This window comes from Rhea pennata, chromosome 22 (assembly GCF_028389875.1).
Source record: "Rhea pennata isolate bPtePen1 chromosome 22, bPtePen1.pri, whole genome shotgun sequence".
NCBI lineage: Eukaryota > Metazoa > Chordata > Aves > Rheiformes > Rheidae > Rhea > Rhea pennata.
In genome coordinates this window covers 7,257,939-7,280,748 of record NC_084684.1, presented here as the reverse complement: position 1 = coordinate 7,280,748, position 22,810 = coordinate 7,257,939, and the positions used below count along the sequence as shown (strand labels likewise).

The 22,810-nt window shown below is 34.3% G+C and overlaps 1 long non-coding RNA gene across 2 annotated transcripts in view; it reads left to right on the top strand.

The window, feature by feature from the left end:
• Window positions 1-22,810, top strand: part of LOC134149975 (uncharacterized) — a 138,902-nt gene that overhangs the window by 34,001 nt on the left and 82,091 nt on the right. The window lies entirely within an intron of this gene.

Genomic DNA, 22,810 nt, shown 5'->3' with positions numbered 1-22,810 from the left:
TTAATGTACCAAAAAGGGAACTCCAACTGTAGATCTTCAATGTATGATTGCCATGCTCTTTCTATACTATCATTGATTGAAAATAAATTAATAAACAGCATTAATGTTGCATTTCTCTTCTTGAGAGAAAAGGGTCACCTTGCAGTTTTTCATAATTATTGCTTCAAGCAGGTATTGGTATTTTAGTTTACATATACTTTATAGTTTCATATTATGCCAGAGGACTCAAAATACTTTTAATTAAATGGAAATATGAAAATTCTTGTTGCTGAACGTGTGTCTTTAATAGTAGATGGACAAATGGCAAATTCCTCGATTCAAGAACCTGATAAAATTATCATGAATGTAATTATGTTTTAATGCAAAAAGAAAAGCTCATAAAGCTGTACCCTTACAGGTTAAAAGGAGAAGAGCAATTACTTTTAACTTCTAGAGGTACAGTTATATACGAATTGCAGATTGCATAGGCATAATTCTGCAAAAAGCATCTTGTGATTTATTTTGTAAAAACTTTTGTGACCTCTTTTAGATACCTTACTATTTCAACCCACAGTTGCATTGAGTTTCTATACTAGAGTATAGAAAAAAGTATTAATCAGGACAAAATGTGTAAATTATTTTTAGTGCTGAAAATCAATCTCCAGCTCTGCAAAACAGAAATCTAACTGCAGTCTGTAACGTCTTTTGTGGAGTAGACCTCACTTGCTTAGTACCAAGGTCTTGGCTAACTTTTAAATCCACTTACCCTGCGGCTCTAGGGAAGGATAAGGAGTATACACTAGTCAGAGAAGTCCAACTTGGAAAAAGTCGCTGATCTCCTTTGTCTTACTGGGAGGCTTACATTTGAAATTCTGGGACCCAGCTCTGATGATCATCCATTTAACTGTTATCAGCTTCAGATGTCTGGGATATTTACAGAGATACTGGGTTTTTGCAAAGAAACCATGACATCTAACAGTACTTAAATGCAACTGAATTCTGAAGTCATAGCAAAGACGAATTTGGTTCAGCATATGTAAATTATTTTGTACGTGTGTTGAAAAGAAGAGAATAGTACAAGTGCTTTGTTTTGAGCAGCACTGTTTTCTCAAATTAAAAAGCAATAGATTTTTGTTGTTGCTTTGATCTGAATTAAAAATGCATGTTTAGTTTTTGGATAATTGTATGCCTTTTAAATTGCTTTCTAGAAGAGAATGCCTGTACAAGTAGACTTCTAGTCTTACTTTATGTTCAGTAGTGTGATAGTTATTCTAAATGATTAATTGAAAAAATATTTTAAATACTTAATTCTGAGTAAATTGTTATTTGAGTACAGTGAGTAAACCTTCCCTTTTATTTCAAACCCTTTGAAAATATAGAAACAAGGCTTTTGACTTGCTCATAACCATTTAATCCGTGTGCAGCTCCGAAGGCAATAGTCTTTTCCATGATCCAGCCACAGATGTGCTTGTATTAAGGCTGTACAATGAGACAACAGTAAACAAAAATCACAGCTAAAGCAGCAAATATTAGAGGGAAATGAAAATTCCTGACTCAGAGGAGCAGGGCAATGACAGAAAGACTCCTCATTATAGATCTTTTCATATGGGGAAGAATGAGTGATAAATGAGGTTTCTGTGACACAAAGAGGATAGAAACACAGTTGGACGTTCATGCAGAAATTATGCTCACTGTATGAAACAAATAGAAGAATTGGGGATATCTAATTTGCATTTCTTACCAACAAAATGACTTTGGAGACATCTTCTGAAACAGATGGCAGAGTTGTCAACGGTAAGAGAAAGGTATAATATTGACCTTTTTCATTATTTAGGTTGTAGTGCAAAGTGACAATTACTCTAACCTGCTTACTGAAAGTTTTCCTGTTTCTTAATTGATTTGCTGTATAAAAGTCTACAAGCTTTTTAAAATACTGACTTGACGAAATCTGCCGTGATGAGTAATTCTCTAGCATTTTCTTCAAATAATAGCAAAGCATAGAATAATTACAACGGAAATTACTCTTAATGACCTGAGTAGGCATAGTGACTTCAGTGTCTAATCAGAGTTGGTCCCATTATGATTTGCAGTAGCTTCTGTAGTGAATAAGATGGTTTGTCATCTTTAACCAGTGTGAGAAGTCATGTTGATCTCGCAGTGGACAGGGCAATGTATGTTGGCTAACAAAAGCAATTTTAGGTACCTAATTATTTATAGCACTTTCAAAAATACTTTATTTACCACAGGCAACAACTGTCTGCCTCATTTTTGCAACATGAGCAGGAATTTAATGTAGACTGTATTTCTTTTCTAAGCTTGAGGCTTAGTGTGAAGCTGTTCTGTTCCTGTTAAGTGGCCTTGTGAGTTGCAGATGCCCAGATTCCTAGACCTAGGAGTTTACCTAGGCAGTACCTTTACGTTAGAAGCTTGCTTTCTTCTGTGATCTGTGTCTCCGGGCAGGAGACAAGTTTAATTCTTTTTAAGCTTTGAAGAAATAAAACTATTTTTCAAATCTTATTTTAAAAAAAGAGAGAAGGTGGTCTTTCAGTCAAGCTATAGTTGTACTTGTTTAGTGTAATGGCAGGGGCGTGTGTTTGTGTGCTGGAAAGGGCAACATGCATTACTTTGATTTAATTTTTTTTAGGCTACCAAAGACAATGAATAACCCATATAATCAATGTATGCATAAAAAAGACAGTGCTGAAGTTTCAGACAATTAGGTCACTCTGTGTAACTCCAACTGTCTCGCACATTGATCTTCACTACTGTCTAGTAATTCCTTCAACCTACAGTAAGTCATGAAGTCATTTATTAGCTTTACCTAAAAATCAATCTCTACCCACAATGGCAGCCACTCCATTATCTGGTGTATTTCAGACAAAAGAAATGATTGAAACAGGAACGCCTACATTTCTGTGAAGATCAAGAATGGCACACCACCCTGTAATTTAGGTAGCTGTACAATAGTTTTCATTTGCATTAGCAGAGCAGTGCAGATTGTGCTGAATTATTCCATAAAAACACTTTCAAGTTTTGAAAGATATATTGTGATTTATGAATATTATTTATTTTGGTTTGTTTGATGTTGTTATTTTAAACTCGGACTCTCTTTAAGCCCAGAAAACGACGCATTTTTGAGTCTGAGTCACGGTTTTAGTCTTTGAGACACCTTAACATTCAATAACATTTACAGAATAGCTAAATCTAAATCTGTCAAACAGTCAATTCCATTCCCTTTGTTTATTAGTAAAATGAACTTCTTTCTTATGTGATACTGGCATTCATGAGAAGCCTGCATTTGTTATAACATTTTTATTTTCTTCAGTAATATAGTCAGCTGGGTGAAGTTTGACTACATTTTGCATTCTAATTAATTCAAACTAAATTTCTATTTTTTTGAGATTTGGATGAAGCTAGCTGATGTAGATACATTTATCAAAAGGCTGAGGCTTTAATTCTTCACATGCATTTTTCCTCTGACTTGCATGACTTTGAAAGGTTTAGACAGGATAACATTTAATCATAGCGAAAGTATAATTGTAAATTAAATAGTCAAGACAGATTCTTTTCAATTTTTTTTGTCCCTGTAGCTTCTCCATCCATATTTTGAGCATTATTTTTGATCAAACTGAGCATGCTGTAAAGCAACACATTATACTGTCATAGAAGGATTCTATCTACCAGGGTTGTTGGTCAGAATACTTCTCTTTAGAAAGACAGAAGCAACTTTAGTTTGAGAAGAAATTTAAAACTCAGAATTAAAAGATGATTGATATACTTATTTTGGAAGAACTGGGACTTGCTTGGGGCCCAATTGTGCAGCTGTAATTCATGAGTAGTGCTGAAGGGAAGTAATTCGTGCAGCATTGGACGCTTTGTGATGGTAGTGACATGACTGTACCCAACTTTTTTGTTTCCTTAAGATGAACTTCGCTTTGCATTAGTTTTTATCCAAACCTTTCTCTTCTACACAACATATTTTCTTGTCAGTTGTGATATTCAGAATAACTGTAGTTAGTGATATGGCAGACTTTTACTGTGGATGCAGATAAGATTTGCAAGAAATCTTGGTACAGCAGTCAGAGCAAATGATATATTTCTTTATTACAATTTATACTTTGGACTCCTCCTTTTCATTGGCACAGCTGTAGTGTTTTATATGCAACATGTTTCATTAAAAAGCGTAGAGCCTAGGTATGAGTTATGTGAGAGTGGAAATTAGGCTTAATTAATGCTCCAGACATGTCTGTCTTTATTGCACTACTTATTTTAATATATTGTTTTAAATAGATTGGACTCAGCTGTTGAGTCAGAAGCAACTTGTTGGTTTTCCATAGCAAAGGACACTAGGCATCAGGGCAGTCAAGTGACTGGCCAATAAAACTAAAAATCATCTTTTAATTTTATACTGTTTTTTAAAATTATTCTTTTTTTTAATAGCCTGTTCATTTGACTTGTGCAGAAAAATTCCTTGCATGTTACAGCATTTCAAAACATGAGAGAGATCAGTGTCAGTTCTTGAAGAATATTAGATTGTTTGCTGCTGAGAATGGGCTTGACTTGTTATTGTGAGCCAAAGAACTTTATCCAAAAACAACACATGAAAGTCCTATATGAATCTTTTAGCTGGATTGGCTGTTGGGAAGATGGAAGAGGAAATGTCAACGTTTTCTATTGCTTATTCTGAGCAATATTAATTACCTGTTTTGTGATAGGCAAAAAGGCAGTCACATGCAGAACCTAGTCAAGCACCAAGGCCTAATCCAATCAGGTTGATGATGTATGAAGAAAGTTTATAGAATGACCTTGTGCATAATTACTCATTTGATGGCTGTTAGTAAATGGCGCAAATGGAATCTGGCATACACTGTAACACATTAATGAATGCCTTCCTCCCTACATCTTCTGTACAGAAAAATGATTTTAATTAAGACTTCTGTGATTAGTTGTTTAATCAGTCATTAGGCCAATACATATGGAGTCGATTAACTTTTTGCATTTGAATAGACACTTGATGCTACTACAAGCCATACTTTTTTTTTTTTTTTTAAACAGTGTGTAATAGGCAATTGACTTGAAGTCTGTCTAGCCAGGGTACATTATTCTTGCAAAAAACTGACTAGTCTTTGCAGCACATTAGTATTATGGTTACTCTAGGTGTATTTCATTACATACTATCAGGATTTTAATGAATCAGCTCAGTTATGAAATCAGTGTTGTGGTTATGGAGTGTTCTTTATTTCAGTTACAAGTAGTGGGGTAGAGTTGCCTTTTAAAGTAAATGTATTCAGAAACTAAACTCCTAATGTATTTTATTATTACGAATTATATACTTTGCATTTCAGTGCTTTCATACAGTTCTTTTCTGAAGTTAAGTGGCTGCTCCTTTTGATACAGGAAGACATAACTATTTGGTAGATACAAAAAATGAGGTATACACAGTGAAGAAATTATTTACTAATAATCATAAAAGGTGTTGAGTGGTTCATCTGCCCATGTTGGATCAACACTTGAAGTCGCTTACTAGCTGTCAATCAAAGTCATGGAGTCATTTGCAGAACCATAAGAGAACAGAAGTGTCTCATATTTTAGAATAGGTCTTCACTTCATTGATTGCGTTGTGGTTAGTTCATATACCTTCTCTCTTCAGAAGACAGTCCTCTATAGGAATATCAAAGCTTCTTTAAAAAGTGAATAAGTAAAAAAACCTCTAATATCAATCCTACCCGGCAGTTAAATACAGGGAAAATTCACTGGTAACATTTTTATGATTTTTTTTTAATTGAATTTATATTGGCTTACAAGAGTGCATTGGCAGTTTCTGTTAGTGTGCATTTGTTGAAACCCTATTGCCCAGAGCAGGCAAAATCTCAGAGTTGTCTGGATTTTTCTCTTGAGCATACATTATAGATGAAACTGACAATAAAAACAATATAAAAGATTAAAAGCGGCAGTAAGGTTCGTTGGATCCTAGTATTGTCTTGAGTCAGGACTCTTGGCTCTTGGAAGAAGTCAGTGATACGGTATATAACGAGCAAGACGAACTAAGACCAGCAGTGAACTAAACCCAGGTTTGTCTGGGATGATAAAAGAAAGCACTCGTTGGTAGAATGGCTCATGAGTGGATCACAAAGAAAGTTATCTGTGGGGGAAAAAAAAACAAAAAACAAAACAAAAAAAAAACCAAGAACCATAATTGGAAGATTCCCAGGGAAAGTGGTGGTGGTGTGAAATGCTGGCATGGTGAATTTATGATGGTTTTGAAAACAGCAATATTGTTTGAAAACAGCAGTACTGTATTCTTTAATCTTCAAGTTAGTATTTTTTCTTGTAATGTTACTTTTCACAAGAAAGAAGTATTTAGATTGTTGAGAAGGCGAACGTGTACTGTGCTTTGCATTGAACTAACCAGGAATAGCAGTCAGAAAAAGATGTGAGATTGCATCTCAAGTATAGATATGATATCTAATCTAAACAACTGTTCATAGATCTGTTCTTAAAGAGTGAATTACCTTGTTTCTTCTTTCAGTTGATTCTTCAGAATATTCCTTTACAGAGTTCATGCTATTAACTATTAGAATTCATATAGACAAATACAGTAGGCGTCATGTAGAATGCTGAGGCACTCTTACTTCTTACTCACTTCTTACCCAAATGGTAAGAAAATCTACTCAGAAGTTGTTAAAGTTTTAAAGAGGGAATTTCAGGGATGGCATATTGTAGAGAGAAGCAAAGTAGCTTAGATCCTGAAGGTACTATGTTTGACTTTTTAGCAGACCGATGAAAGAGAGGGTAGGGGCAGTAGTGTACTTACTATTGAGTGGTTAATGAAAATGACTTCAGGGACTGAAAAGATTGTAACACTAGAAAATATAGTGAAAGAATGATTTATAAATCCCTATTTGAAAGATCACCTGATAAAGAAAGACAACCAATGCTGAGACAGTGTAACCTCTTGATAGAGAAAAGGAAAGCAATTGGGTTGGACCACCAACAAGTGGGCCCTGGGGAGTGACAGCTTAAAATAAGTAAAAGTGGAAATCCCTGCTGCATGAGGAAGTACATGAATTAGAGTATTTTAAGTCACTATAGTCCTGATCTCTTGAGTCCATTTCCAACATAAATTAAGAATATGACAATTTGAATCTGTAGGAGTAAATGCAGTTAAGTCTATGCTAGTAACAGAGTTTTGTAATTATGCTGTGGGGTTTTTTTGTTTGTTGGGTTTTTTTTTTCATTTTGTGATGTCCTCACCATGATGGGAGATGGGGGAGCTGTCCAGCCTCAGTACACAAATGGCTTCCTGTTAGGTCAAATCCTCAATATTTCAATAGTTTTGTTTTAATATCTTCTTGGTGGGCTATTGCAAAGAAGTAGCAAAAGGGAAAGGAATAGACTATTTTCTTTGTATGCTTTTCTTTTTCCTCAAGAAAACTTACAAAGATTGAGGAAAAAAAAAGTCCTGTCTTGTCTAGCCAAGGAATAATAAATAAAAGCAGATGTGAGGGGTAGGAACTGAAAGCAGCTGGACAGGACAGATGTGATCTGGCTTCTCTGGAGCTTCAGTTTTTAATCCCTGTGGCTCAGTGTGAATATTCCCCCCAGATGCAATGCAGAAATAATAAATGGAGCACAGTATATGGAAGGGTTCCTAAACTGACAAAGGAGGAGGGAACAAACCACAGTTAATGCTCTTCATGCTGATTTTTCATTCACTTGAATGTGTATCTCAGCAACCTTTTGTTGTGCATACTCAGTATTTGCAAGAGGCGTATCTTGTTGAGATGAAAACTGTAAGTCTTTGCAAATTTGTGTTATAATTGGAAGGTACCTTAATTCAGAGCTTTTATCTGAAGAGTTATAATGATCCCTTCCCCATTCCTGATATTGCCTCTGCACATAAATGTTTCTTTTCAATTAAACACTGAATCATTGGTATGTATTGTGATAAAATTTCTCACTCTATCTTTAAAATGATCAAATACTCAGTTAAAATGTAGAATAATTTGGCCTTATTCTGTGTCTTTAATCTTGTCAAGTCCTGACTTGACCGCTGGAAAAACTCTATCTAATCTAGAGTTCCTAGATAGGAAAAGTAATTCCCTAGATCCAAGCTAACATGGTAATTGAGATGACCTCAGGTGTTTATTGCCCTAGTCTGTGACAACAGCATTCAAAAATAGGCACAATCCCATTCTCTCCTGCCTGGTAATGTATTTCAATGTAACTTGTGTTTAAAATGGTTTGTATGTTGGAAATAATAATTTGGGGTGAATATGAAGTAGTATGCAACAGAAATGAAAGAAATGCCCAACTAAATAAGTAAGATGTAGGTTCTTTTTCATGTTTGTTCTGTTACCAGAATAATGGTCAGATTTGTCAGGGTTACACTTAGAAGCTGTCTTGCAAAGTAGATAATTGAGAAGAACATTTTGGTACTCTGCTCCCACAAGAAAATTATGGGAACTGCAGTAAGAGTGCTGCAAAATCTCTCATTTGTAATAGGCAATGAGTGGCAAGAATTCATTATACATTCACACAGCTGCACAGAAAGAGCACCTGAAACTGGAATTTTTATTCCACTCATCTATGGTCCTAATATTCTTAGGTATTAGGATCTTTCTATGCTAGGCTTTGGAACTAGAGTCGATATGAATTCCATCCCCTTTTTTCATATAAATCATTGTTTCTGTGCAGTATTTGCACTTAAAGCAGTAGTTCTGGATGCTGAGATTCTTGGTTTCTCTTGTTGATATGTTGTATGTTCTTGATCTTCTATGTCATTTACGTTTTTGAATCCAATAATGTATAAATCTCTGAACTCATGAAGTTAAACTATAAATAGTTATCTCTAGTACCTTTTTAAAGGTACGTCCAACTTCTTCCATATTGTAATGCAAAAGAGTAATAAGCCTAGAAAATTTTGCCTAAAGGTTACCAGCTTTCTCCCCCTACCACCAAAAAAAAACCCAGATTTTTTTCTAAGATTAAGTGCAAGGCATTTCATTTTCTAAGCAATATTATCAGGAATAAGGCAAAACTGTTTGGATAACAGTATTTGTTTTAATTGCTGTGTTGATGGTGGCTGTGGTATCATTGTTTTTGTCAGAAAACAAACTAAGTGGGAATTTTTATTAGCTGAAGGGACCTAATGCCATGAAAGGAAAGATTTGTAAGAGTTTTCAAGTAACTCTTCTCGTCAAGTTCAAATTGACTATTTTCCTGCCTGAACATATCCAATCAAATATTCTCCATCAGCTATGAATGTGTCAACATTCCGTTGCTTAACTGTTTTGCAACATCAGCTAGAAGGCTTAGTTAAGAACAGGCTATAATGGAAGTGCTGTCTATGTGCATAAGATACACGTCTGTGGAGCTTGCAGTTTAAGTAGAGAAGACAGACATAGGGAGATGCAGTCAATTTTCACGGTCATTCTTCTGATGGGTAACATGCATGACAATAGTAAAAGAATCGTTCAGCCAAGTGAGTCTATGCCAGAACCAGAAGTTGAAGGCTGATTTGTTATTGCCATCCATCCTTTCTTATTGCTTTAACTTTTCTATGATCATTCCTTATAACTATGCCAAACTAAAAGCTAATTTTTTCCACTACACTGAATAGAAGGGCTTTTATACTTCCAAAGTTTATTGAATCACTTCATTAGATTGTAGACATAAAACCAGGTTATTACTTAAATTTACTAATCAAACTTCTTTATTTTTAAATACGTATAGCTGAGTCAAAATATCATTTAAACAGCAAAACATGCCTACTAAGACTAGGAGGATATCCCCTTAATCTCAAACTAACCTTAGGGGCCAAAATTCTCTGTTTAGCTGAAGATTGTAATTCTAGTATTCTGATTCAGGAAATCTTGCTGCCCAGCTTTAGAGATTAAACCCAAACTTCTATATATCCTTGTTCCTCTCCTTACCCTACAACAGAACATATTAAGTTGCATTTGTATGTGTTCATACTGAGATATTTCAAAGAGAACTAAAAAATTTGGCCAAATTTGTAGCCTAATAAAATACCCATATTGAAATAATTTTTGCTGATTAATAATAGCTGAGTACTTGACCTGTTGGGTCTAGTTAAAGAAGAAAATTGCTTGCTATGAAGAATGGTCACAGCTAATCAATTCTGCATTTATAGGAGTTTGAGAACTAAATTTTCAAAGCAGTGTACAGGGAATTATTTGCACAGCTCCTGTTCCCTGCAAGTAGGCTATAAATGTATGCCAAGCATTCCAGTAGCCATCATCTGTGACAACTTGTAGTGCCATAAAGAGAAGTCAAAACAAAATATGGTAAAAACCTTCCATGTGAAAATTTTAATTTGCACACTGGGGAGAGTTAAAGGAATGCGTATTTTTGTCTGTTGTCTTAAGTGATGGTTTACTTGGATGAATTAAGGCAATATTCTTCAAAGCTTTATATGCAATTATTGCACAAAGATAATGATAGCGATTCAATATCTAATAGCAGTCCAATTAAGTTATTTTCACTACTGGATCATGAGATACTGGTAGAGTTTATTGTAGGCAACAATTAAAGTATATTGTAAAAGCTGCATACTGTACAAGAGAGTCTGTCTAATCCAAGGTCCTGAAAACCATAGCTGTAAGTAATCATGCAGTCTTGGGAGTGCTTTAACATATAAACTCTGTAGTCAGCTAAGAATCAGCAGTGCACTGGATTTTTCATTTTGCAAAGCTGGTTTGTTTAATGCAAAAATCCCATCAAAATTAACATTAAAATTATGACTTGGTGAATGGAATAAATTATTTCTGTCCTTCACAGGGTTCTACAAAAGTAATGGGGTAGCTCAGTAGTTTATTATACTGCTCTGATCTTATTCAGATAACATAATGACACTTGGTCATGTTTGAATTTAATTTCTAAAAGTTCACAATAATTTTTTTTCCTCTGTTATTTTTTTCACCAGAGAAATTAAGTTTTCTGAATTAGTTTACCCCTTGTAATCTGTTCTAAATATAATTTTTGGAAGGCAATAGCATTTTGGAAAACTACTGAATACTGAGGATTCTCTATCATTGAACATGTTACTTCATAATTTCTTGCGATAGAGCACCTGGATGAAATTTCATCTACATCAGCAGAGGCTTGGTTTGCTTAACAGTGATCATTAAGACATACGTCCAAACAAAAATGTTAGTAATTGTACATACTTAGAACATTATGGGAATCTGGAATGTTTTTGAAGGCCATCGTCTGCCTATTGTTACAAACTGAAAAGCTAATCTTGTAGCCTTGCCCCCAAGAGGACTGACTTTAAGTACATTCACACTGATCCAGGCAATTCCAGACCGGCTTCCTGACAAAAACCAGTTAACAGTTCTCAGAGTAAAAGCTTCCAATAAACTTCACTTATAGGAAGGAGTGTAGAGATAACTTCCATATGTAACACATTACCAAAAAATGATGCACTGCAGGGGTGTACAGACAGATATTATTCTGGAGAGTTTTTCCCTAGTAACAGTGCAATTATGGTGGTTTCTCATTAAAAAGAATCTCTAAGTCAGTTAAAATATTACACGTTTTCTGTTCTCATGGATGCTTAAATACAACTTCTGTTTCTATTTTTCATTGCTGTTTATTTTTACACCATTTTTCCTCAAATATGAGTGGTATCATGAACATACAGACTAATATAATAAAGTGAAAGTGTCTATATGCACAGGCATGGACAATTGCACTTTCTGATGATTGATTGTAATGTTAAAGCCTGAGCATAGTATTTATGGTGATCTTGAACATACTAATGTAACTTTAAAACTCTTTCCAGACTGAAATGTAAGTAATTAATCCTATGTAAGATTAGATATCTATGTAAGTAGAGCAAGAAATGATTTATTTGAAACCAGTATGGTTTTGACGGGAAATACAGAATATGAGCTAATTATCCACAATTAATATAAAAAAGACTACGCTTCCATAAGAGTGTGTAAAAGATGTATTCATGTAGTCCACCTTAGTGTTAGCTTGTGATTTTTGTCCTAAACACTTAGATAAATAAGCCTATAGTAGTTGAATTACATGCTTTTCAAAAAGAATATAAAATAAAACCAGCAACATAGCACTAAGCAGCAGAAATTGAACACAAAATAGCTATTTGTGATGAGTCATGCAAATTTACCATTGTCTTTGTTTCCCCAAAGTTATGGTACTGACAGGACAGTAGAAGAACAAGTGGTAGAAAGCGCTTCTATAGAATGTAAAGATGTGTTTGATTTTTCTGAGAGAGACTGACAGGAAATCATTATTACAGTTTTTAAAACCAAGGCAATTCAATTGATACAAATAGAGATTCACTTAAATCATTTAAATCTGTAACTTAAAGGAGAATCAGACTGATTAGCCACAGAACTAAAAGACATGATCTGAAAAGGAAAATTTTCCCCAGATGTGGTTTTAGATTTGTATGAAGAGACAAAACATGATGATTAAAAATAGGATTTTGTACTATATATTTAGTTACTTGCTTCAAAATTTTGTTCACCAACTGGGAGTCCTCCTGGAACATGTAGATAGAATTTATAGACTAGCATGTCCACCAACTGGGAGTCCTCCTGGAACATGTAGATAGAATTTATAGACTAGCATGTCATTAATATCAGATACATTTATCATTTTATCTGCTCATAAAGTATCTGTTAGTAGATGGCAATTTTTCTGTGTACATTAGATAACTGGCAAGATTCAGTCATTTTTTGTAAAGTATTTATTGACAAATATTTGCCAGATTTGACTTTTCAGCAAATGCTTTTATTAAGTAGCTTGCAGTTAGGCGTATGTGCCTAGCCAGAGTTAACTGACTGAAAATTTGATGGAGTCTGTGAAACAAGTGTTGCTTTCCTCCATATGCAGGCAGGGACTTGAAGCAGTAATGATCCTGTTCCCTGACTTTAATCTTACGGTAGACTCCTCCAAGAAGTAAAGCATTTGTTTTTGAGAACTTTCTTAAGCAATGGTGAGTTGGAGTGTCTTTGTACAGGTGAAATGTACCTCCGTTTTTCCCCTACCAATTTCTCCCTTGTACAGTTTTGAATGATTAGTTTGAAGACTTTTTAATTAAATGGGATAGCAGATTCTGCACCCCCTCCCATGATATATTTGATCCATGGCTGCTAAAGTTCTAACAAAGAAAAAGGGAAATGATACTCCATTTCTAATTAAAGAAATAATTTTCCTTTACAAATAGAGTTTTTCTCTCAGCTACATTGTTAAGGATCGATGGGTTGTCACATGCATGTCTTTTTAATAAATGCCAGCTTAGATGACATTAAAGTGATAGACTGATCACTGTAATCAATGCAATTCAAAATTGCTTCATGACTTAAATGAACTTGTTTCCTTTCTGTGATTTTCCCACAGTTAGAATTGTCTGAGCAACAAAGTACAAGATTGCATCTTAGCTTGAAGTAAAATGTGACCATAATACAGAATTAAAAAATTTCACATAGATGCAGGTTTTCTACTCTAACTCCTATTTTTATGCAGTTCAAGGGATCTCTATATATATTCCTATTGCAAAGTAGACTTGAGCAGAAAAATAATTTAATGTAGAGGAAAAGCATGCTAAGTTTCCCAGAGTTAGTAGATTAAGAATATTGTTTTATATTTCCTTAGTTCTGGTAAATTAAACCATGAATATTGACACTCTGAGACACAAAAATTATACAAATTGAAGGCAATCAGAATTGATCTTTCTTGGTATATAAGCATGAATATGTGATTCACCTGAAAAGAATAACTCTGTGCATATGGTGGAGTGCCTGTACATTTAATGTGAAGCATAGGCTTATCCATGTTACTTAAACTGATATACTAATGTATTTTTGCCTCCTATAAGCTTGTTTTGCTTGGCTTCTGACAAGCAGATATGTGTATTAAGATGATAGTTCTATGGATTATGCAATGGGACATGGTACAGGAGGGGAAATAAAACATAAGTCTTATTTTGAGCTAAAGGAATCCATACATACCGTTGTTTTTACATTTTAATTATTATTTTTAAAAATCTATTTATGCACAATGCTTCTGAACTCTTTTCTTGTTCTGCATTTACTTTTTCAAAACACTAAAGGTTCTGTAAAAACTCTTAGGGTTCTTGTAAACCCTTTTATTTCTTTTAAAGCTGGCAGACTGACAGCCTTTAGTTATACTAAGTGCTAAATTATTTATCTTTCTTTTCGCTTCATAGCTTTGACTTCTGAATCTTTAACTCGACTCGTGGGACATATCTGGCACCTCTTTTTTTTCAATTTAAAATGATGTGGTTTCTATCTTTTGTCTTCATTCTTTTATTATGAAAATTGCACATGCAGAATTTGAATATATCAGTATATTAAAGGTGCAGTGTCTGAATTTTTGTAATTGCAATATTAAGAGTAATAAATTTACTAGGTTATCCATTGTTATTCAACACCTGCAATCATTAGAGGATCTAAAATTGATTTTTTTTTTTAATAACATTCCTATACTATCTCCTGCCATGTACGTTAGAACAATATTGAGGCCATTTCCTCCTGGATCAAAAATTTTTTAATTGCCAAATGTTTTTTCAAAACAAAGATGTTGAGTATTGATTAAAAAAAAAAGGGCACATAATCTTTAAGTCTGGTCTTCTGCTGAACATAATGTAATATCAATATTTCAGTCTCTTATAAACTTAGGGAGATAAGCACAGGATCAAATACCTTCCTAGTAATCGTGGTATTACTTATATGTTTTAAGTTAGGTATGTCTTAACTTTCAAGTAGGAAAAAAGTGAATAAATGGCAGAAGGAATGATAATCTTTTTCATTGTTGTTGTTCATCAGTAGTGATAAATTGTTTGTTTTTTTTTTAAGGTGCAAGGATTACTGTATAAACATCTAGTATTTTTCACAAAAATGTGTGTAGTTTTTTTTGATTTACAGGGAGATTCATACAGTAGTGTTGTGTGTACTATAGAACACGAATAATATGTACATCATTTTAATGTAAGTACCTTTACAGTGTAGTATCATTGTGACTATCATTCAGATAGTATTTATTTTACTAAGCAGGCAGTTCTTCATTTATATGTAACTTTTAAAAGTGTATTTTCTCTCTCACTTAAAATATGCATTTAAAAACTATTACATCAGTTGGTGATACTTGACTTATGATAACAAACAAGACAACATGACTTCAGAGAACCAAATGCTTTTAAAAACTGAACTTAAAGGATCTGAAGCTTATCTCTTTAAAAATGTATGTATACACATATCAACATGTATAGATAGAGTGCATATATATGTATCTGTATACATATAAATCAAAATACACTATTTTGATAGCGGCGAAGCACTTCACACTAAAGTGAAACATTACAAAACACATTAGGGAGGAGGAGTCCTAAACACTCTTATGAGATAACAACAGTAACTCTTGAGATCTCTTTCAGTAAGTAAGCATCATTATCAGTAATAATATGAGAAATTTATTCCACTATGCAGATCTCACGTGACATGCAAAGAGTGTAAGCTAAAAAAGGATCTGCATCTCATAAAGAATTCTTTATAAAGTAAAGATTTTCTTTTCCTATGTCATCATCAACTGAAATACTGTGGAAGCTGATTTATAGTATAATGTTAGGAGCAAATGCATTGGTCATGAAGATTATTTCTGTTTTTAAATTACTTTATGAATCAGTAAAGAAAGCCAGTTGAATTTTCCTAGCACTTTTTCTTTCAAAATGTGTATCTGCAGTATTTTGAGTAGGTATCCAGTATGTCATGTATCTGGCAATTTTGGGTACTCGTTGAATTATGATTCCTTTGTTCATCTAACATTCTATAAAACCATTATGATTTACCTTGGATATGACTGTAAACAAGATTGTGGGAGCCTTTTAATCTCCTGCTTTTGGTGACACCAAAAAACAAACTCACATATGGAAGGAAGCATATGGAACTTTTGAAATAAATATGTGGCAATAACAGGATGAAGTGTGAATAAATGTTTGTTCTTAATGCCATAACAAAATAGGAGAAGCAGTGCAGCTTGCTACCTGAAGATCTTTTACATCATACTGTGGAGCCAGATTCTCAACTAATGTAAAACAATGTGACTAAATTAGTCAGTGAAGTTGTACCTAATTGGCCATTGCTGTCCAAGGATGCTCAATATTACTATTTCTTGACTGGATGGAGAAGATTAAGAAAATACTTTTTATTTGCTTAAAAACAATGACACATACTTCTTTCCTGTGCAGTAGTGAGGCTTATTAGTCATTTAGAAAACTCAGATCTTTGGATTTCTTTAAAAATAATACTATATTTGCTTTAAAAAGGGGCCATTGTTGTTATAGGCTCACAGTTCCTTCATGTTTGTGTTACTGTGAGCTTGAGCCATCCCATGCATAGAGCTTAAGAGTAATGGAATGGAAGATCAGCTTTATAAAATGCCATTTGGTTGTCAAAGCTGTGCATTCTTACCAAAATAGACTTTTTTTGCAACTTATTTCCAAGACGTATGATAAATTTGTCCATCACTTGATGTTTGTAGCTCTGGTTCATTATCTTTTTGAAGTTTACATTTTAGTTACCTGCCCCATGTGAAACTATGATTCTGACATTCCATCTGTCTTAAAATCTATTAACCTGCATATATGTGAATTTAAAATATGCACAAAGTCTTTTTAAAAAATCAATCTTGTTCATCTTGAATGTTTTGATTTTGTCTTTATTGATTCCAAGTTGTTGACAAAGTAGACTTCCGTATCTCTTTTTATAGGATTGTTCAAATTTCAGTGCTTTGATGTTTGCTGTAATACTTCTGTTTCATTTTTATTCACATTAGTGTTACACAGTAACTTTTTATTATATTTTTGAAGTTGGTGACCTCTGAAGGATTTGGAACTCTTCAGGTTTCATTGGTGGAAAAATATCTGGTATCGTATTCTGGAAAGCCTATGGCTCATTAACTTATGTCTATTAATGGCTACAAAATTCATAAACCTTTACATAATGATTTTTTTTAAGTGCAGTAGTATTAGTTTTTATGGGAATTTTACTGTTATTTATGATCTTCAAAAGAGTTCATTGGAAAAAAGATAATCACACAGGGATTCTAATTTGTAGATACTTCCAGTACCTTACATTAATTGTTGCAGGCACTATTAAAAATTAAGGAGATTTCAAGACTTGACTTTATAAGGTGAAAGTAATTCTTTGAAGAGAAAGTTGTATTATTAATAGTGGTTGGAATTGATTACTTAAAGAGCTATAGTAATTCATTCGTAAATTCCCTTCTGTTTTAGTTCTTTAAGGTTTGCAAACATTTCTATCATAACTAAGGGATCTGAATTTACTTTTTGTCTGATTACCAGTTACACTAAAAAAACAAAACAGACCCTCCCCCCTTTTAGGAACAGTTTGGGAGCTGTCAAAATTAAGAGTTGATGCTCCCCCTCCCTCCCCCCCAAGCTTGAGTTGTTTGAGACCCAATCTGACCTCGATAAATGGGAGATAAGACTATTTGCACTCTCCAGGGTTGGATTTGTTTGATGTATTCAGTGTATATCAAGTTCATGTTTCTTCTCAAATCCAAAATTGCTGCTCAGTGAATTTAAATCTAGGATTAGTTACAAAGTAGATTTGAGTTTAATCATGTAAGAAGAGACATGTGCTTTGCTCAGGCCCAAACCTGAATCTGTCTCCAGTAACACCAGCTGTGACGCTGCCCAGCAGATCTAATGGAATATTTCTATTTGCTTACAAAGTGCCATTAGATTAGATTTCGTAGGAAGTCCTCAGCATTGCCTTTCTGAAGACGATGGCATTCAAAGGCAGCTAGAGCTTGCACCACCCTCATGCAAACAGGATCTTTGTGTCCTGACCTACAGACATCTTACTATTAGCAATGGGGACACGAGGATCTGAGTCAGGAAACATGCTAAGCATCAGGCTTCCGCTTCATCTAATCTCCAAAATACTAGTTAGATATTGCCTTTCAATCTTATCTTAAACTTGTGCTTACCATTACTCATTTAGGGCTCCTCACAGTGATCCCCCTTGAAATCTCTGTGATGATTCATGCTAATAAAATCACATGAAAGTGTAAGAGTTGGCAGGATCAGCTCCTTCAAGATACCTTCAGGGACCATAGATTTTGCAGGAAAATGGAATGAAAGATTATAATAAATACATTAATCTAAGCATTAGAAGAAAATAATTATGGTTCAAAAGAAATACAGAAAGAGCATTTTGATAAAATATGATGTGGTTGCATGTGCAGGCTACATGTATCCTGGGAAAATACATTCTAAGAATGCGGCTATGCCACTGTTAGGCAGTTAAACCAATGCCAAGGAAGAATTTTCTGAATTTGAAAATATAATTGTCTCAACTTGTATGGATGGAAATAGCATGCAAATAGAACATGTATGTTAGAGAAAGAAGCCTGGTGTCCAACACACCTTTCAGTCTTCTAAGGAGAACTTTATTTTTAGTGACCATGTATTTAAATTGGTGAGAACACAACATTTGAAACAATTTAGCAAAAAAAGGAATGCTTGCTTAACTAACTAGATTGGTTTTACAATTTAAATCATCATGGCTGTGTTGTTGCATTCACAAACCATGATCTTGTAGATTTATAAGCACACTTAACTGCACTGTGAATAGCCCCATTCTAAGGATGTGACGTGAAGGTAAGTCTTTGCTTCATGCAGTCTCAGCTTTATACTTAGTTATGAAAAAGTTGCTTTCAAAGTTAGTACTTTGAAAACTCAAAGATCATTCATTCTAATACATTCATTGGGAAGCTGTTGAATATGTAAAATATTTATATTTAGTGCAAAATATCTTGAAGTGTGACAGTCTAGGTGAAAATTACTAGATAGCTATGGTGCTGTTTAATACATTTGTTCATCTTTTGATAATATTTATTATTCATATAGTGCATAATTTAGCTAATCAAGATGAAAACCAGAGAGAAAAGGTTTTTATTAGCACTAAAGGTGGAAACATGTTTAACTTAGTAAGTTTAGTTTAGTGGATGGAAGAAAATAGTATTTTTAAATACTTCAGAAGCATTACAAAGTTTACCTATGCTGTATAATCCCTCAGGATGCGTGTGTAGGGTGAGATAGCCTTTAAATCTTTAAATTTTTTATGAATGTGGATGCCTGAGGACTTCACTTTTTATGTTTTATGATGCCTTCTTTAGGAGAAGTCAGGTATGCTCAGAAAGTCAGAATGAGCATAACGAACTAAGATATCAGAGGAAAACTGTGTTTTTCTGAACGTATGATGAATCAATCAAGATTGCTATAATTAGTTCTTGGTAATCACTGAAGACACAAACAAGGGAAGTTTGAAATATTTATTCCAGGAATAGAATGCTAACCTGTGTATACTGGTCATATTCCAGCTTTGGTAGTAACATCCTGTCTTCTTAAATCCTTTTCTAAGTTTCAGTTGCATGTTCTGTCTGTTCTTTATTGCCCTAAATTATTGAGTGTTGCACTTCTCTTTTTTAAAAAAGTGCTTCATATCACATATAATTTCCTATGTACTTTCTCTAGTGTGCATCATGCTTTGATGCAATAGGTCTTCTAGATATTCCAATGTTAATACATTCATTTTTATCCTACTTTCCTTTAGACCCTGCACAAAGCACCTTGTAATCCATGCTGTTGTAAATTACCATGAATTTATGAGAGAATTCATTAATACTTTCTCTTATTTAAAACTCAAGTTATTTTAAGTGACTGATCGTTTGCTCACCAGTTTAAATAAATTGCATTATGTTTTTACCTTCTGAATATGGTTGTCACACTATTCTGTTTTAAAGATTTTTCTAGTTATTAATCCACAATTAAATTTATATTATAAACCTCATACCTTTTGGAGCAGATTTAGCTAGGCAGAATAAATTCCTTGTCCATAAACTCTATGGATCTTGTTTTAGTTTATCAGAATACAGTTGGAGTAGTGCACTAGCTTTTCATATACTTCAGGCATGCAACTTCCTTTGACAGCCATGGTAACCTCTTGCATCTGCAGCCAGAAAACAGCATTGTAGTTGCCCAGGATAGAGAACTTTCAGGATGAATCACTTTACGCAGAATAAAACTGAATGTTTTGTAAGCTTGGTTCTGGCTTTTTGTTCCCTTTTTACAATGTTACCCGTTCCTACAGAAGTATAGTTTCACTGTATCTAGAGATTCTGTGTAAGTGCAAAAGCAGGGAGAGGGCGTGTGTAGAGGAAGTCAGTTTTAATATATTTCTTGGTGCCAAAACACAGAATGCTAATGTGTCACCGCAAAGGGAAGGATAAGGAGAGTAGGACTGTTTCTAAGGCAACAAAACATTTTTTCATATTCACTTTTATAACGAGTCCTGTTTCTTTGAAACCCTCAAGGCATTTTTGCAGCCAACAAAAGAGGTGAATACCTTTCTTCCCTATAGGACTTGTTTGTGATGCTTCTTATTTAAACCAAAATGTAACAACCAAAGTGGTAGATGCAGTCACCATTCATTTATATAGTACCTTGGTGATCGCTTTAAAAGTGTATACTGATTGTATTACTGTTATTAATCCCAATTATGTAGCACAGTGTTTAATTTTTATGACATTTTCATGCAAAGATTTACCCACAATGTTTAAATAAGTCACATAATATGAAATCAAATAAAAGAAAAGGAAGAAAGGATTAAGAGGCCTAGGCAAGGTAAAGAGTAAAGTTTGCTTTCAAGTTTTTGAAAGTAGGCTGAGAGGATTCTAAATCATAGAATAGCCACTTAACACCACTGTGGCATTACGTTTCAGCCGGTTTGAAGCCAGTCCTTTCGCGCCCTATAGCGTGTGAGAGAGGAGTGTAGGAAAGCAAGACCTTCAGAGCAGAATCCTGCCTTCCTAAAAATGATACATATGCCCTGAAGGTCAAATTGAAGTTTTCTGATAAGTGGCGTGGTTTATTGCACAGTTGCTGAAGAGAGTAGCAGTATTCGGTTGTGTTCTGCTAGATCCTAAGGGACCTGAGCTAGGAACAAAATATGAAGCTATGCTAGGTAAGAAGAGAGGAAAATGAAAGCAGTAGGTGAGGATAGTTTCTAACAATCAGTAGATTTTAGTCTATGATGTGCCAAATTTACTCTGTTTTTGCTAGTTACTCAGCATTTTAAATAGGTATTTAAAACTTCTGTCAGTATTTTTCTTCTGCTTTCAGTCATGTTTTCTTGCATCCATCTATAATTTAATCTGATTTTTTTTTAAGTAAGGCAGATAAGGTCCACAGTACACTTAAACTGATGTTAACTGAGCTTGGATAAGTCCAATACTGTAATTTTAAATACTGATAATCCATGTAGAGCCTTCTCAAAATGTTATAGCTGATAATTTAATGATTCTGGAGCTAGGCAGGTTGAAATCATAGAATCATAGTATTGGTAAGGTTGGAAGGGACCTCTGGAGATCATCTAGTCCACCCCCCTTGCTCGAGCAGGGTCACCTAGAGCATGTTAGACAGGTTGCCAGGCAGGCTTTGAATATCTCCAGAGAAGGAGACTCCACAACCTCTCTGGGCAGCCTGTTCCAGTGCTCTGTCACTCTCACAGGGAAGAAATTCCTCCTCATGTTCAGGCGGAATTTCCTGTGTTTCAGTTTTTGCCCATTTCCTCTTGTCCTTTCCATGGGACAACTGAAAAGAGTTTGTCCCAATCCTCTTGACACCCTCCCTTCAAGTACTTATAGACATGATAAGATACCCCTCAATCTTCTCTTCTCCAGGCTAAACAGGCTCAGCTCTCGCAGCCATTCCTCATACACAAGGTGACGTTAGTATCTCATCAGAGGCCCTCTAATGTTTTAGTCTGTGCTCTCAGCTTGAAGTAAAGATAATGCTTGGGGTAGCAATATTGTCACCCTTGCGTACTCCTAAATGTGGGTACACCAAATCTGTGATCCTAAATGAATGACTTCATGCTATATGGAATTACAACTTTCTAAAATAGTTGTTGAGTCCATGAGTGTTTAAAAAGTTCAGCAATAGCTTTCTTTGTGTTTAATTACATTTAAAATTCAGATTACTATGTTGTCTTTTAAAAATACTGGAAGTAAAATGAAAAAGCAGATAATTTGCACTTTTGTCTCTCTCTTGAATGTACCAAATACATTGTAGCTGAAGGTCTATGCTGTACATAGCATACAGATGTTTAAAAACAAGACTATAATCTGGGTAATGCAGTAGAGCAGAAATAGACCAGCTAACAGATGTTTTCCATAAGATGCATAGTAAATACGCTATATTTTGATCCTTTTCTTCACATACAGAGTAAAGGAAAGAAGCATGTAATACAGACTGGAGAGATGTTGAGTTTTTACTTGGAAATCCTGTTTTTTACAGATACAAGATTTAAAAACTTGTTCACAATGAGCCTTTAGACCAAAATGTAAATAATGAAATTTAAAACATGCCATCTTCAGATTTTTTGCTTAGCATCCCACAGATTCCACGCTTCCTATATTAAATACCTTTGGTGGTCTTAATTCAGAACTGGCATTAAAAGCTGCAGCCTTAAGTCCAGGTATGAGTCTCATTAAAGGTGTGTGTGTGAAGAGTCAGGGACTGATCAATTTATAAATTAGGAAATTATTTTTTATTACTGCCTATGCAATGTATGTAGTATCTAAAAAATATTTCTTTCGGAAATGCTTCACCATTTCACATTTTTCAGTCTCATTCTGTGGAGAAAGAGCAGTATTCCTTTTAAATTATTTCCATTCTGGAATATCTACTTTGACTTCTTAGGTATGGCTCTCTAGAGTATGCAAA